Here is an 18,198-nt window from a genome sequence, read left to right on the forward strand (position 1 = left end):
CTGCTCTGCATAGCAGGTGCTCAGGGCAGCCCACCAGAGGGGGCCAGTTAGGACGACAGGGTCCTTTGGAAATGTGTTAAGAAATGGCTGGTGCTACAGAAGGTTTGTGACTCCAGATGTCTGACCTTCCTGGGGGCTCCTTGTGGGGAGTAGCCGTGGTTAATGCCGAGTCCCCACTTAAGTCCTCAACAGAAGTCATAAGGGTGGCATCTTCAAGCCACATACTGACTCTTTCAGTTCATTGAAGTGTTAAGAAGTTGACAGGGACTGGGGGCTATAAACCACTTGCCTGGTATAGAAGAAGCCCAGGGATCCGTCTCCAGCACCCTATAAACCAGACTTGATGGCACATGCCTATAATTCCAGCACTCTCAGGGTAGAGGCAGGCGAATCAGGAGTTTAAGGTCATCCTTGGCTTCATAGAAAGTTTGAGGCTAAGCTAGGCTGCATGAGACCTTGTCTCAGTAACAACAAAGTAGGTAAATGCAAAAGAACAGAGACCAGCACAGACCATCCTCAGGGCGACCCATCTTTCTGCCTTCTAAGGGTGAGCATTGTAAGTGAGAATACATTTCCTTCCAGCCCTCCTTCTTCCCTACCTCATTTCCTCTCTTCTCTCCCATCTACTTGCTTCCCCTCTCCCTAATTAGCCCCCCTTCTTGGTCTGTTTAGCCCAGGCTTTCCTTTGAATCACTCTAGTGGAAGATGGCCTTGAGTTCCTGATCCTCTTGCTTCTACCTCCCAGGTGTTGGGATCTCAGGCTTCATACCCTCTCCCTCCATCCCAAGGTCTGGGTTAGGTCCTTTACTTTCTATTTAGGACTTACCTTTTCCAGGATAGCTCTGACATTGAAAACAAAACTACAAAAAATGTTAACTCCCACACTGTTGGAATTCACAGCTTCAGTGGTGTTGTGAAGCCAGAAGGGTGGGCTTCCTGCTTCATCCAGAATGCAGTCTGAGGTCATCCAGGCTTCTTTCCTTTCTTTCTTAGTGGGGATGCCCACATCACAGCTCAGGCGTGGTGGATTCCAGAAGCACTTGTCTGAGATGCTGAGCAGGTGCCAGGTTCAGAGTCCGTGATGAGAGACAAGTGCAGAGTGGATGGCATCCAGGAATGAGCCTGCTTTACTCTGGTCCTTATCTAGCGCACCTCTGGTCCTGGACATAACAAGCTCTGCAGGGATAGCCAAAGATCATTTACCTGAATCGCTGTTTAATTTCTGTCCCGGGAACTGGCACTGATGCCATATAATAGCAAGCTATGGCAGTGCCAAACCTTAAGTCCAGCTGCTCTGGTGGGATGAAGGAGCTGGAGGCATGAACAGGCAGGGAGACCCCCTCTTGGCACTTTGGGGGCAGTGTCTAGCTGCTCACAGGCATGAAAGAGGCTGAGGGCTGCACATACTGAAGTCTGCTTCTGTGCTTCAGTGGGAAGCGTTGAAGGCATGCTATCACACCCTTGGATTGCCCACTTGTAGCAGTTTGGGGAGACTACAGGTGGGTACAGAATACATGGTGTGAGTAGGTAGGGTTCCGAGTGTTGGCCAGAGTCACTTACAGAGAACCCTGAATTCCCTGTCTGTGGGCTGAGAAAGGAGAGCTGCCCTTCAGTGGGGCTCAGGGGATAAGGCTGGGTGTAGAGAGAGCAAACGTCTGTGGGATTCTAACAGGCTAGGACCACAGAGACAGTGCCAATCATTCAGGCTAAGAGGAGCTGCCCTTTTCTGTCCCCACAGGATTTACGGATGTGTTGGCCTTATTCCTGTAAAACTAGGAACAGATCGAAAGGTTCATGCTTTATGGGCTGAGCAGTTTATTGGTCCCGGGTGTAGCTTAGTTCCTAGGGTGCTTGCCTCATGTGCTTGAGGCCCTGGGTCTGGTCCCCAGCCATGCATAGACTGGGTGTGGTGATGAATACCTGTAATTCTGGGAGGATCTGAAGTTCAAGGCCATCCTTCCCTGTGCAGAGTTTGAAGCTGCCTAGACCACATGAAAGCTTGTCTCCAAAACAAACAAACAGAAAGAAACAACAAATCCCTAATTTATTAATTAATGGAGTTCTGTTGAGAGTTAACTTTATTTGATAACTAAGAAAAAAGATTTTTTCTGATTTGTTGGCTCTGGAAGTCAAAGTGGTCATTACTTGTTGAGTTTACCTTTGGTGTATCTTCTTAACACACACACATACACACACACTTTAGTATGTGTGAGTGTGAGCATGGGTGTGTCGTGGCACCTGTGTCGAGATCAGAGAGCAACTTTTGGGGGCTCAATTTTCTTCTTCCTTGTTGAGGTGGGGTCTCTATTCTTGTTGGCTGTGAACTCCAAGCTAGTTGGCCTGTGAGCTTCTGGTCAATTCTCTGGTCTCCGCCCCTCTTTTTGTGGGCAGAGTTCTGGGATCCCGGATACACACCATTGCATCTAGTTTTTTACGTGGGTTCATAGAATTGAACTTATGCTGCAAGTGCCTTTACTCACTGAGTCATTTCCCTGTCCCTGAGCTATTTTTTTTTAAGCAGTGGAAACAGCAGTAAAAACTAAGCTCAAAGAGGTTATGTCATTTGTTCTTGGTCACATAGCACGTGTGAAGGGACACGATGAGCAGATAAACCCTTGAGGTCTGTTGGATGGAGAAGGTGACCAAATCAGTAGAGAGGAAATAGAGTATGTCTTTTTCCTACGCTAGGCATGGGAACTGTAACTCCCTACCCTCCTGATCACCTAGCTCCTAGGGTGCTTGCTTAGCATGCTTGAGGCCCTGGGTCTCATCCCCAGCCCTGCAAGAACCAGGCATGGTGATGCATGCCTGTAATTCCACATGTTAGGAGGATCTGAATATTGCTAGTTCATACCACCCCCTCCAGGCAGAATTGGTTGCCTTGGGTGTTGTCTAGCAGTATCCTGTGTCCTCGAAAGTGTGTGAAGCTGCTGGCTCACACAGGAGCTGTGCCCACCTCTCTAGGAAGCTGCTGGGCCTCCTGCCATCCAGCCCCTGAATGCTGGGATTGCAGGCGAGCACCACCACGATTGGTTTATGCCGTGTTGGGTGAACAAGCCCAGGGCGTTGTGCGTGTGAAGCAAGCATCCCCAGCCCCCTGCAGACATTTCTGATGACTTATCTCCCCCTTCAGCCTGCTACCTTCTGTTCCCCAGGCCCACCCTCCCTGCCACCAGCAGTCGGATGTTTGGATAACCGGGCATAACTGGGCGGGTGATCACAGGGATCCTGCTTCCGCCTGTGTCTGCTGGTTGACAGATGTCTCTGCAAAGCCTGGGCTGCTTCGAGCCTGTCATGTCAGCTGTGGTCCAACAGAGTCCCAGTGTGGGGCAGGACACCAGGAGTGAGGAACCCCCAAGCCCTCGCTGCTGGACATACTGGAAGACTGTCCAGTGATGACTCTGTTGTGATAGAGCAGAACCTTGGCTGGCAGCCAGGTCCTGTCTGGAGATAGCTGGGTCATTCACAGCACATATTCCACTGCTTGAGTCAGAGAGGAGAAAGGAGCCGGTAGTGGATTCTGGGAGGCTGGAAGTTCACACTTGACTCAGTGCCGTGTGCCTACCAGCAGAAGGAGAGACAGTCATGCTGGTCTGTCTCTACTACTTTATGGTCACATTTATGGTCAGGTAAGTTTTCTTCCAGTCACAAGGTGGGCTTTTCGGTCTAGCATTTCCTGTAGCCTGTTTTGGAGTTTCCATCTATACAGTCTCTGCATTGGAGTCAGAACATGCCTTCCATTGCCCTTGAGTAGGGATAAAGTGGGGTTCCCTTACACTTCATGGACTCCTCAGCTGGGCCTACCTCCTCTTTGCAGGGCCTCACGTAAGTATTTCAAGAGACAATTGGATCTCTGGTAGGAACTTCAAAAAACGGGATTCCTCTGCATTCCTGTTTTCCAGGTTAGGGAGCTGTGGTTTGAGTCTTCCTGGCCACATAGGTGGGTAGTGGATTTGGAGCCAGGCACGTCACCAGCAAGGCCCTTGCTTGCTTTAATCTGGGCTACCCTGGGAAATGACTTAAGGAGTAGTAGCTCATCTCTTGGAAGTGTTGTCACAGGGGGTAACTGAGGACCCATTGGGGGCCAACCCAAGTGTCCACTGACGGGTGAGTAGGTACACAAATCATAGTCAGTAGATCAGGTGACGTATCATCATCTTTGAAAAGGAAGGAAATCAGGATTCATACTTCAACAGCGAATCATGGGGAGATGATACTAAGTGCAATAAGTCAGTTACAAAGAGGTATATAGTGTTCAGTTTTTAAAATAATTCTTTTATGTGCAAGAGTGTTTTGTATGCATGTGCATATGTGCATCACATGTATGCCTGGTATCCAAAGGTCAGAAGAGGATATAGTATTCCTTAGAACTGGAGTTATGGATGCTGGTGAGCCACCATGTGGGTGTTTGGAACTGACTGAGCCTACATCCTCTGCAAGAAAGAGCAGCAAGTGCTCTTAACTGTTGAACCATCTCTCCAGCCCCACCTGTGATTCTTGAAGCAGTGCCCTATGCCTGCCTATCTTAGTTAGGGTTTCTATTGCTGTGAAGAGACACCATGACCACAGTAACTCAATTGTGTTGGCTCACTTACAGTTCAGAGGACTGATCCATTATCATCATGGTGGGACATGGTGGCATACAGGCAGATATGGTGCTGGAGAAGGAACTGAGTGTTATACATCTTGCACAGGCAACAAGAAGTGGTCTATCTTACTGGGCATGGCTTGAGCATATATGAGAACTCAAAGCCCACCTCCACAGTGACATGCTTCCTCCAATAAGACCACAACTACTCCAACAAGGCCACACCTTCCATTAGTGCCATTCCCTTTGGGGATCATTTCTTTCAAACCACCACCTTGCCTAGGAGTGGGTCAGACCATTGACAGAGGAAGAAAGTAAACTGGTGTTTGCCAGAGGCTTTAGAGGAGAGGAGAGGAGAGGAGAGGAGAGGAGAGGAGAGGAGAGGAGAGGAGAGGAGAGGAGAGGAGAGGAGAGGAGAGGAGAGGGTGTGTGCTTGTTGGTTAATGGTATAGAAACTCAGCTTTCGGGGGTTGGGGGTGGTGGCAAAGAAAGTTCTGGAGGTTGTGCTGATATTGCGCAAGAAAGGTGATATACTAAATGCCACTGGACTGGCTGCATGCACACATAACGATGGTTATAGTGGGGGCCAGCATAACCAAGATGGCTCAATGACAAGCCTGACAACCTGAGTCTAATCCCTGGGACCCACATGATGGAAGTTGAGAATCTGCCCTTAGAAGTTATCCTCCACATGTGTGCCCTCTCTCACAGCGAGTAAATAAAAACAGTTTTAAAAAAGATTACAATGGGAAATTTGAAGTTTTGTGTACTTCATTAGCATTTTTTAGAGACAAGGTCTCATATAGCCTAGACTGACTTCAAAGTAATTACGAAGCCAAAGATGAACTTGAACTTCTGATCCTCTGGTCTCTACCTCCCATGTGTTGGGGTCACAGGTGTGTACCACCACACCCAGTTTATACACTGCTGGAAATAGGATCTAGAGCCTTGTGCCTTTCTAGTTAAGGCTCCACCAACTGAGCTTCAGCCCCAGCCCTTTAAATACAATTAAAATAGAAAAAGAAATAATTTCAAGGAATTTGAAAAAAGGGATCCATATGGAGCCAGTCCAAAGACTCCTAGATTCCTAAAGCTTTGAGACTGTCCCACCTTGGCTTGGTCCATCTCATTTTGTTTGTGAGGAAGGCTTGCTGGGGTTGAGAGCCCCGGGCCAGCCTGCTGTTCTGAGGAAACGCTGCTTAGGTTGGAGATGAAGTGACTGTGAAGCCAGTCTGAGTCCCTTCTCCCTTGCCTGGAGGTGTCTACCACATTTGAGCTGTCAACTCCACAGAGATGCTAAAACTCTGGGATTAGACATGCATAGGCCTTATACATTTGAATAGTTCATTTTTCCATTTGTGAAGGGGATTTGGATCCCACAAGTTACAGTGGGCTGAGGTGACTTGGGGCAGCAGCAATTAAAGGTTGGAGAGTTTGCTCCATCTTCCACCCTTGCAGCTCACACAGGGCTCAGGATCATCAAGCCTTTACTAGACCACTTCTTGGCCCTGTCCTGTGTTTCCTCCAGGTCTTGGCTCTGGAAAGAAATCAAAGTTAGATCCCATTCATCACAGCCCCCACCACACAGAGAGCACTTGCCAATGGTATTGGCCATGAGGGTGAAAGCTTGCTTCTAAACAAAACATGAACCAAACAGAAGCAAGAATTTAGTATTTAGTCAGATGCTGTAGTTTACTGAGTCATTCCATTTTTCTCGTTCAAATTCCATTTTTATTCACCGGGGAGAGTGGTAACATGCCACACTGTGTGTATAGAGTCCTTTCTTCAAAGTCACCAGGCTTGGAGGCAAGCCCCCTTCTCCCTGAGCCACCTTGCTGACCCCAATCCATTTGTCTCACTGTTAAAAGGATTTAAGTCGATGCTGCCTGTAACTACCAGCTTTCCTTAAATGACTGTCCAGAGTCATTGTTCCTTACAACTGTTCTAAAAGGTCTCCCATGCCCACCAGGCTGTGCGGGATCATGTGGTCTTCTATGTGCTTTCATGTTCTCACTCCACACCACGAGAGAGAGACTCAAAGCCTTTACATACAGATTCTCACAGACACACTGTCACCCACACAATTTACATGCATGTGCACCCCTCCCACACATCCCTCATGCTCAGCCAGTGCACATTTATGTGTACCACACAGGTACATTTTTGCACACTCATGTACACAGTCATAAATATACTGTCACATACATGCACTCCCTGAATTGGCAGTCACACATACATAAACGTGTACATTCTTGTCATGTCATGTACATCCACACATACATGTACACCCGTACCTGTACACACCCTTCACACATTGGAACATTCTGCATGCACACAGCCCTTACGTCCCTCACACATTTAACCCACGTGTAAACATGTGTTCACGGAGCTCAACCATGTGTGGTGGTTGCCGGATCAATAGCACCCAGTTTCCATGAGGTTTATTATAGTAGCACGCATGGAGCCTCCATCTCCGCCTATAACTGTGCTTCCGTGGAGCCATCTTTGTCCCTTTGTGATCAGGAGTGTATTAGTTACTTTACTCGATGCTGTGACAAAATATTTGACTTAAGGCGACTTAAGAAAGAGTTAAGGAAGAGTTTATTTTGGCTCACAGTGTAAGGGTACAGTCCATCACGGCAGGAGAGGCATGGTGGCCGTAACTTGAAGCAGTCAGTCACGTTGCACCTGTAGCCAGAGAGAGATGGATGCTGGTGCTCGGCTCACTTTCTCCTCTTTATGAAACCCATAATCGCACTGCCCATGGTTAGGGTGGGTCTTCCCACCTCAGTCAACCCAGTCTAGACACTGCCTCACAGACAAGGAGGTTTGTCTCCTAGATGGCTGTAGACCCTGTTGAGCTGACAGTGTTAAGCATCACAGACTGCTAGGGCATGCTTGACTCAAATAAGATGCACATCAGTGGCTCCCCAGGAGCTGCTTACCTTACTTAGTTGGCCACATTTTGGTCCCATAAGGTGCCTCACCCCTTTCCCAAGTGCCTGCTAGGCTGGGAAGTGGGTGCATACTTGGTAGAAGAAGACCCTAGGTGGCGTATAGTATGGGGTAGGAAAGCTGTATGAGCCTTTAATTCCCATGAGCTCTCCAGGCCTCTTGCTTCTGTGGCTTGCCCTTCTGGTTCACTGAGAGCATTTCCTAGGGGCTTTGGGATGCTCAGAGGCCTGTGGGGTGACTTTTTGTGAACCCTAATGCAGGTTTTGCAGCAGGACTCCACCCCTGTTAGTTGGCATTGTGGATTACACATAGATCTTGCGGATGGAGCATCTCTGGCTGGCTATGGGCAGGGTACACCTAATTGTGGATATATGTGTAAGCATGCACTTGTGTAAGATTGCTTACTGTTCACTTCTGAGTGGAGGAGCTTTGTGTGGCAGCCTCAATTGCTCTGGACTTAGTGTTTGCTGCTGCATAGGTCACAGTTGAGTTGTGTTTGTGGTGGGTGGTTTACTTCCCCGATGGTCTTTAGGTATGGGCCTTTCTCCTGCCCCTGGTCCTAGCATCTTCTGCCAGCCTGAACATCAGTGTGCAGCACCGCTGTTGGAAAGATCTTGCGTTCCTCCTTGCCTCCTTGACTATTTAAACAGCCCAGCCTCTTCTACTCTCACAGGGTTCCTATCTCCTCCCTGCCTTCTGCACTGTCTCTGAGCCCTAGCAGGCACATGCCAGGCACCAGGAGCCCTCAGCCCAGGTTGAGGAGGAGTGAAAAAGAGCTCAGGATCCTCTGGTGTACACAAGCACAGGTGTGCACAGGTGTGTGCCAAACCCCGTGTGTGTCTGTAGGGTGGGCTGCAGGGTTCTGGGAACATGGCCTTATAGCAGTGGCTCTCAGGGGCTCAGGAGAGAGACTAAACTCAAGGCAAAGGTAATATAGGTATCTGTTTCTTGGAAGCTCTGTCAGGGCCAGCACTTAGCATGATTTGGGGGGGGGGTTAAAAAGATAGCACAGTGGTTAAGAGCTTTGCTGCTCATCCAGAGGATACAAGTTTAATTCCCAGCTTACAACTGTGTGTGTGTGTGTGTGTGTGTGTGTGTGTGTGTGTGTGTGTGTGTGTGTGTGTGTTCCACATACTAGTTCCAGGGGATCTGACATCGTCTTCTACCCTCTGTGGGCACCAGGTGAGACACCCATATACTTAAAATAATAAGATAATTTTTAAAATGATGAGGATGGTGATGAGGGCACACCTGTGGGGGAACAGAGTGGCACCCCTCTCTGTACACTTTCTTTCCTTTGTGCCTGATTCCATCATACTCTCTTTGCTGGCTCTGTATCTAATTTTATGTCTTTCCTTCTGTCTGTCACTTTCCTCCTGTTACGTTTCCTCATTGCTCTGGCCTGTGTCTGGCTGTCTTTCACTCCACCTCAGTGTCCCTGTCCATTTCTCCTGCTCCTTGTCTGATTTCTGCCACCCTGTACTTTCTCCTCAACTCCCTTTCCACTCCAGTCTTTCATCCCCCACCTTTTCTTTCTGTCCCTTTCCCCTCCTTTTCCTTTTCTTTCTGCCCCCTCCCCTTTTCCTCCTTCCTTGTCTCTGCATCACTTTCTTTGTCCCTGAATCCCAAGGCCACATCATCTTGATGCCTGATGCTGAGCCTACCTTCCCCAAGGGACTGTTGTCCCAAGGTCCCACATTGGTGCTAAACAGGGCATTGGCTAGCACTCCTCCCATGGAAAAAAACTTCATGGCCCAGAAGCCTAGGCCACGGCTACTGGACCTCCCTGGAGACTGGCAGTGTCTGTGGTGTGGGGACAGGTGTCCTGGGACAGCCTAGGGCCCAGAAGGGCACTGACGTCAGGCAGGGAGGCACCTGTGTTTTCCAGAGAGTGAAGCCACAGGCATTTAAGGCGGGAAGTAAGAGCCAAACCTGAGGGGTTTGGGTTCATTTCCTTGGTTGGGGAGTGGTGAGTGAAATGCAGTCAGCTAGTCTCCTCAGGTTCCCTGCCTGGGAACTGACAGGAGTAAGTATGTATGTTTGTTGATTGGCTTCTGAGCAGGACATTCTGGCCACAAGGTCTTGTTGTTGTTGGTACCACAGGTAATCTACGATGATTTAAGTATATGTGGGGTGAATGTGCACAGGTGACTGGAAATATTCTGTCTTCCCTCTCTCCCCTACCTTCCCTCCCTCTCCTCTCCACTCTCTTCTCTCTCTCTCTCCCTCCTCCCTCCCTCACTCCTTCCTCCCTTTTCCCTATGTATGTGGTATATGTGTGTGTGTGCTTGGCCATGTGCCTATTTGTGGTGTTCATGTTCTCTGTGTGTATGCAGACATGCACATGGAGACCAGAGACTGATATCAGGCATCTTTCTCCCATACCTCCCACCTTTTCTTTTTAAATTTAAGTTTAGTTAAATAGGTGTGCACATGAGCGCAGGTACTTGCGGTCGTCAGAAGAGGGCGTTGGATCTCCAGGATACAGAGTTACTAGTGGTAGTAAGCTGTTCGATATGGGTGCTGGGAATCAAACTCCAGTCTCTGAAAGAGAGTAAGTGCTTTAACTGCTGAGCCACCCATTAGCCACCCCCCTCCACCTTGCTTTTGTTGTTTGTTTGTTTGTTTGTTTTGAGCTCCTCACTGAACCTGGAGCCCACTGTTTGAGCTATTCTGGCTGCCCAGTGAGCCCCTGGCATCGTTCTGTGTCCACCTCCCTGGTGCTGGGATTATACTTGCGTGTCTCTATAAACAGATCTTTTTGTAGTCTCTGGGGATGGAACTCAAATCCTGCAGCTTGCAGGGCAAGCACTTCACTGACTGAGCCATCTCTCCAGTCCCAAGTTCTTCATTCATCAGCTAAGCAGGGAAGTGTGAGTGTGTGCCTCACTCAACAGAGAAGGGACATTGTGGCTTGGGTCCCAGTCTGTGTCTGCCTGGGACAGGCTGTGCTGATGTCCCCAGAGGTCATTGGAGTCTATAGATCTTGTGCATGTTGTCTGTGAACCTTGAGAGCATGCGAGTCTTGCATTTGTGCCCTTGGCACTTCTGCCAAGTGGCAAGGCTGGCATCGAGTACAGAAAATTAAATTTCCCTCTTGGATCCAATATGATAGAAGGGGACAGGAAGAGGTGGAAGTGGGGGGTGACACAGTGGCTGCTGGAGACTGGGTGGCCTGGGCTGTGCTGTGGCCATGAGGGCTAGACTGAGCCCCACTCTCAAAGCCTGACACTGGCGCCAGGGACATGGGTGGTGAGCATTGAGAGGCTCACATCTCAGTTACCTTTTTCATAGTCATCCCTGTGGGTGACAGCTGCATTCGACCCCTCTCCGTGTGCCCCTGAAGAACAGTAAGGCTTCCAGTCCCAGCCTGTCCTGAGCTGCAGACCCCTCTGCCTGCTGTTTTCTGTTCCCATTTTGAGGCCAGCTCTCCACTGGACATGTATGTGGGGGCATCGGAAGCTGCATGACTTTTCCCTGCACTTTGCTGACCTGTGTCCAGGTCACTTTGTCCCCGACCCCCAGGCTGTTTCTGGGTTGGGGTGGGGGCACATGGGCTGTGTTAGGTAAGCCAGGTTCAGGAGAGGTGACTCCTGAGGCTATGTGTGCCCCATTCTCTCTGTGATCCTCCAGTGAGGACCCTGTTGGCAGCCCCCACTTCTCCTGGAGCTCTGTTCCATTTCCCTGTAGGCATGCTGGTTGGGGACCTGGGCAGGCTTGCTTTCCTGGGATGGTGATGTGGAGGTGTGTGCTCAGCTCTGAGATGAGACAACTGGGTGAGGAGCCCTGTGGAGAGGTCACCTGCTCTGTCTTACCAACCTGGATGACACATGAGGCTCTTCTTCTCCCAGCTTCACCCCGAACCTCCTTAATCCCTCTTTCCTTTGCCTTTGTCTCCCTATCTGCCTACAGCATCCTTTTGAACTTCTTTCTTTTATTTCTTCTCATGCCTCCATGGCTAGGAGATGGCTCTCTGTCCTGGAGTGTGATTCTAAGGCTATAGAGGCAGTGTGACCGGAGGCCCAGTCCCTGGGGAAGGCCTGTAGGCACTGTGACCCACCAGTGCCAGCTCAGCGTGTGAAGGGTGGCTACTTTCTCGGAGCATGAGCACAGCTCCCATATCTACTGTTCCTTAGCTGTGTGACGTTAGACCAATTACTGCACCTCTTTTTCCCCACCTAGAGAAGCCAGAGAAACAGGTCTCTTTGCAGGGCTAATACGATGGTGGATTGGAAGTCTCAACCCCTAACCTTGTATGAGCAGACCCCTCCACGCGATGTTTGCTCCAGCTGTCCACAGACACTGGTCATCAGAGCAGCCACCTCCCTCTGTGCACCACCCTATAGTAACCAGCAGAGCTGAGGAGTGCCAAGAGTCCTGGGCCCAGAGCATCCCTTTTGCTCCCCAAACCTCCTCTCTGGCAGCTGGGACATAGGCAGGCCATTTAGGGACACTTGGCCTTTGGATTTAAGATTCTCTTTCATAAGAATCCACAAACCAAAGTTTAAAATTCAATTGGAAGTCATTGCCAGGCCTTGCAAAGGCAGCTGAGGGCAATGGGTAAACAGCCAGGTGGCTAGCTGCTTAGTGGGTATGGAGTAGATGTGGCTGGCCAGGCTGGAGTCAGAGGTCAAAGCACACCAGCCTGCCTCAGAATGTAACATCATCATCACCATCATTGTACGTGCATGTTCATGCATGTACTGGGTGAGCATGCACACGTGATCAGTGGACACCTGTGGGTGTCAGGTAGGCTCTGCTTAATAGGCTAGACTGGCTGGCCAGTGAGCCCCAGGAATCTGCTTATCACACTTTCCCAGTGATGTGATTATGGCATGCCACACCCATCTTTTTACATGATTCGAACACAGGTTCTCATGCTTGTGTGGCAAGCACTTTACTGACAGCTATCTCCCACCTCATGGACAAGTTTGTTAGCTTCCCCCCTCCCAGCCCTGATATTTATTCAGTCTGTAGTACTGTAGTCTCTGGATGTGGAACTCTATAGACAGGGATGCTTCATCCACAGTTAGAAATGACTGGATGTATTTAAATCTTTAATATTTCAAGCACACAGAAAAAGATTGAACGGAGCTTCTTAAATTGCTCAGCAGTGTTTATTGTTGCATATGTGGTTGCCATGGATGGAGCACCTCCCCCATGTCCACAGAGGAGTTTTTGAGGACAGGAGGTTGTGAAATCAGTTTTGTGCTTGAGAGAGAGAGAGAGAGAGAGAGAGAGAGTCTGTGTGTGTGTCTGTAGCATATGCTTGTGTGTGTACCTGTCTGTAGTATGTGAGTGTGTGTTTATGTTTGTATACACTTCAGTGTGTGCATATGTGTGGAGGTTAGAGGTTGATGCCAGTTATATTCCTCAGTGGCTCCTGATTTTTTTGTTTTTGAGACAGGGGCTCTCACTGAACCTAGAGTCTTCCTGTATCTCGCACTCCAGAGCTAGAATTACAAGGGTGAACCACCACACCCAACTTTTTCTTTGAACTCAGGTCCTCATGCTTGTGTAGCAGACATTTTACCAATGGAGACTTCAGCCAACCCCAGTTAATAGCACTTGAAAGGATGAAGTAAGCATCACAGTGCGTTACAAGCAGTTGTAAAGCTTGTCATACTTTCTCGAATCGTGAGTGTGTGTGTGTGTGTGTGTGTGTGTGTGTGTGAGAGAGAGAGAGAGAGAGAGAGAGAGAGAGAGAGAGAGAGAGAGAGAGAGAGAGAGACTATGGTGTAAAATGTACTTCTTTATCTGCATCTCCATAAACATTTTCAATGCTGAGGCCTAATGTGAGAACACAGTTGTTGTCCTGCGGGCTGGCAGGATGGCTCAGTGGGTAAAGGGGTGCTTGTCACTGAGTCTGCCAACCTGAGTTTGATCTCTGGGACCCACATGATGGAGAACCACCTCCCACAAAGTTCTCTGGCCATGCCACACAGTCCCTGGCTTGTTCGGGCATGCATGCCCATTCCTCTCCCTCCCTTTCTCTCTCTCTGGATCACACACACACACACACACACACACACACACACACACACACACACACACACACACACACCATCACCATAATCCACATCCTCACCACCACCATCATCATTGTCACCATCATCTGAAACTAACAGCTGGCTTGTTTGGTGTTCACACCTTTCAGCTTTATTAGATGTTGTCAAATTGCTCTCCAAAGCAGCTAGGCAAGTTTCTCATCTCCACATACGTAATGGTTGATTCATGATTTTGTTCTATTTTTTTGTCAATCCAAATGATCCTGCTTTAATTTGTATTCTCCTCATTTGTGATGCGCCGGACGTGCAGGTTTCTTTTACATTCGTTCATCTCCTTTGCTCAGCTCCCTTTTCTGAATTTTTTTTTTCGAGACAGGGTTTCTCTGTATTGTTTTGGAGCCTGTCCTGGAACTCACTCTGTAGATCAAGCTGGCTTTGAACTCACAGAGATCTGTCTGCCTCTGCCTCCTGAGTGCTGGGATTAAAGCCGTGTGCCACTAACACCCGGCTTTTCTGAAAATTTTTAAAAAGAGATGCCAACCATTTCTCATTCCTATCTTTTCTAAATCCTTTCTGTCTTTGCTTGGTCATGATCTCAGGGTATGGATTGGTTTGTTAGGGCAACAATTGTATGTTATGATTTTTAAAATTATAGCTCATCATTTACATGTACATGTGCATATGTTCGTGTGTGTGTGTGTGTGTGTGTGTGTGTGTGTGTGTGTGTGTGTGTGTGTATTCATGTAAAAGCCAGAAGTTAACACTGGGTGTTTTCCTATAAATTGATCTCTGCTTTATGTTTTGAGACAGGGTCTCTCCCTGAACCTGAAGTTTAATGATTTGACTCCTCTTGGTTGGCCTGCAAGCCCTAGGGACCCTCTGTCTCTGCCTCCCCAGCACTGGGATTGCAGGCACTGTCACTGGAGATCCAAACTCAGGTCCCAGTACTTGTGTTTGAGTGGCAAGAATGTCTCCAACTAAACCAAGGCCTAGTCCCTCATCAGTCTGTGCTGCTGCTGTAAATGACATATGTGTTTACAAGTCATAGTTCCCAATTTCTCGTTGCTGGCATTTAGTTAAGTTCTATGTGCCACTTCTTTTCCTAACCATCTGTCCATCACTGACTAGGCTGCAATTTGTTCCCATAGACTTTACCGATACTTTGTTCAGTGATGTGGTTTGTAAGTTGAAATCTTTTCTGTCCTTCCCAGTTTTGAGCTTTGTTTCCTTTTTGAATTTTCCTGTGCTCTCTAGATTAATACTGTCCAATGGAAACTGAATTGAGTCACGTTTAATTTAACATTTCTATCAACCACTTGATTTAAAGAGAAATAGGTAAGATCAGGGTTAGTAATATAGGGCCAGCAAAATGGCTCACTGGCCACTTGTTGCCAAGTGTGATGGCCTGAGTTTGGTTCCCAGGGTCTCCATGGTAGGAGAGAACTCTCAAAAACTGTGCCACAATGTGCACACGTGTGCACAAATACACACAAGAAATGTTCTTCTTCCAATATGCAAAGGTTTGTATGTATGAAGGATTACCTTCAGGTAAGTGTGTGTGTGTGTGTGTGTGTGTGTTGATAGACTTGTACATGGCCAGGATTACCCAGTCCTTGAGGGTTTGGAAAAATCCAAACTGTAAATGTGCTAGATCTTGATTACAGTTAGTGGTTTCCCTTCCCTCCCCTCCCCTTTTCTACCCCTTTCTCTCCTTCCCCTACCATTTCATTCATTTCCTTTTTTCTACTGTGTCCCTCCCAAACTCCCCTTCTTTCCTGCTTTTTGAATGGTTGGGGTAAGTCCCATTTCATTTTTTTTTTAGTTGTTTTCAGGTCACCCTGTCTGTCTCCTACATTCATCTCTCTCTCTCTCTCTCTCTCTCTCTCTCTCTCTCTCTCTCTCTCTCTCTCTCTCTCCCTCTCTCTCTCTCTCTTTTTTTTTTTTGGTTTTTCCAGACAGAGTTTCTCTATGTAGCTTTGGAGCCTATCCTGGTACTCGCTCTGGAGATCAGGCTGGCCTCGAACTCACAGAGATCCGCCTGCCTCTGCCTCCTGAGTGCTGGGATTAAAGGCGTGCGCAACCAATGCCCAGCTCTCATGTCTCGTTTTTTTAATAAGCAATTTATTAGCAATATCCTTACTTGTCATTCTCATGCCTCCTCTGGTTCTCTGTTGGTGACTGCTTCTGTGTGTCTTGAGGTGCTGGGGACAGAACCCACACTTTCCTGAGCACTAGGCTAAGCATTTAACATGGGTTTTATAAACTGAAGTGCACCGAGCTACTGAGCTCTTTTGAAAGGCATGTGAGGCTTGAATCCCAAGTATTTTCCAAACGCGATCCCTTTGAATCCTGACTCTCTCCTATTTTCTTGGCTCTCTCCTTCTGCAGTATTCTCCCCCATTCTCAGGCCCCTTTATCCCATCTTTCTATTACACATCACTTTTTGCTTAGGCATTCTTGGTCCTTTTTAAAGCTGACTGTAGGGTCTTTCTGCTGTCTGCTGACTCTTGCCCATGAGTATGTTGCATACTTTGTAATTTGGGGTAATGAGTAGAGACTTAGCTGGCCTGAGTGCTCCTTCCAAAGTGGTCTTCTGGATGCTTGCCAGGGTCTTTAAAGTTTTTTTTCTTTTTAATTTTAAAAACCACATTTATTTATTTAATTTATTTGTCTGTATGCATGTATACACGATGTGTTCAAGTGCACACACACGTGTGTGTATGTGTGTGTTCTCAAATGCCAAGGAGTGGGTGTGGAGGTCAAAGGACAGCTTTTAGGATGGAGAACAAACTCAGATGGTGAGAATTGGCAGCAAGTACCTTTACCAACTTAGCCATCTCAAGAGTCCCGATTTCCAGGTCTTTAGGAGCAATACAGATAGGGGATCAGTTTTATATTCTTTTTTGGCTTGGGGTTCAAGGTGGGGTGGGATGAGATTGTCAGTTTAACTCTCTACCCAGTGAGGCTCAAACCTGTGACTGTAAACCTTCTGGAGTGACCTCCTTAGCCTCCACCCATTTCCCAAGAAGAGGCAAACAGTACAGCCTCCTGGGTATATCTGTGCCACTGGGCACTGAAGGGCACCCAGCTTTTCACCAGTGGTGCAACCATTGGGGTTCAGGGCTGTCCTAGTGGGAGCTTTTGTTGATGTGATAAACACCATGGCCAGAAGCTACTTGGAGAATAAAGGTTTATTTCTTCTCATAATTCTCAAGTCACACTCCATCACTAAGGGAAGTCAAGGGAGGAACCTGGAAGCAGGAACTGATTCAGAAGTCATGAAGGAATGCTGCTTACTGGCTTGCTCCTCCTGACTTTCTCAGCCTGCCTTCTTAGACAACCCAGGACCATCTACACAGGGGTGACACTGCCCACAGTGGGCTTCACTCCTTCACATATATCATTAACCAAGAAAATGCCCTGTAGACTTGTCTCCAGGCAATATGATGAGGCATTTTCTCAATTGAGGTTCCTTATCCCAGATAACTCTAGCTTGTGTCAAGTTGACAACAGTGAGAGACCCCACTTCAAGGGTGGAAAGGGACAGAGCAGGATACCCCATCTTCCCCTTTGGTCTTACAGGTGCATGTATGGATGGGAACACCCACAGACCCACATGCCTTGGGAGAGACCACCACCCCTGCCTCCATGACACTGGGGCTCATCCTGGCCCCTGAGCCACCAGTCCCAGCTTAAGGATCCCTGCTGACCCTGGGGCCCTCTGTCCTCCACCTTCAGGTGGTCCTTTTGCTAGGTATCCTCCGTGCACGTCTGGGCAGGTGTTCCCACATACTCTGCCTGCAAAGCTTTCAGTCTCCCCATGAGTGAGCAGTCACTGGTCTCTCCCAAGGCAGATTAAAGGTAGAGGATGGGAGAGGCAGAACCCCATATTTTGGGAAACAACTGTAATTATTATCCACCTGTGAAGTGGTCGGTTTTCTAAGGAGGGAATCTTCAGCCTCTGCCTTCTTCTAAAACCCACTGGCTGAGTCCCTGCAGGATGGGGACCAAGAATTTTACAGCCTAAAGAAAGGTGGAGGTTGCCAGAGCCCTGATCCTTCTCACTGTAGTGCTAGCCCATCCTGTGTCCTCCTCACAGGTCACATGACCATCTTATGGATAAACTGACACCTTTGCAAGGATAGTCCCCACTACCCCCACCTCCCTACTTAGTACAGATGCTTAATGGGACCCAAGCAGGCCTGCTGCTGCCTCTTCCTCCTCTTCTTCCTCTCCCCCCCCCCCCGTGTGTGTGGATGACACACACACACACACACACACACACAAAAAAAAAAAAAAAAAAAACCACACACACACACCATCTCTATCTCTCAGGTCTCCTGTGGTTGAAGCTGATCTCAAATTCACTATGTAGAGGAGGATGACCTTGAACTTGTGGTCCACCTGCCTTCTGAGTGCTGAAATTACAGGCCACACCTGTTTTATGCCATGCTTAGGATGGAACCCAGGGCTTCATGCATGCTAGACAAGAACTCTACCAACTGGGTTGCAGGTGGTTTTTGTTTTTGTGTTTTAGAGACAGCATCTCACTTGTTGCCTGCACTTGGCTGGAACTCACAGACATTTTCCTTCCAGACCCTCTTTCCTAGTTCTGGAGTTACCTTGTAAGTGATCATGTTGGGCTCT

General features: G+C 48.3%; 1 protein-coding gene across 4 annotated transcripts in view; it reads left to right on the top strand.

The window, feature by feature from the left end:
- Gli2 (GLI family zinc finger 2) overlaps positions 1 to 18,198 on the top strand; it is a 227,399-nt gene that overhangs the window by 73,076 nt on the left and 136,125 nt on the right. The window contains exon 1 of one of the 4 annotated variants that reach the window (XM_027417819.2): positions 3,220 to 3,629. The exons of the other annotated variants lie outside the window; for them this stretch is intronic. The gene's annotated coding sequence lies outside the window, so the exon portion shown is untranslated. Of the gene's footprint in view, positions 1 to 3,219; positions 3,630 to 18,198 lie in introns of those variants that run through there. 4 annotated transcript variants of the gene reach the window in all.

Source organism: Cricetulus griseus, chromosome 5, assembly GCF_003668045.3.
Source record: "Cricetulus griseus strain 17A/GY chromosome 5, alternate assembly CriGri-PICRH-1.0, whole genome shotgun sequence".
NCBI lineage: Eukaryota > Metazoa > Chordata > Mammalia > Rodentia > Cricetidae > Cricetulus > Cricetulus griseus.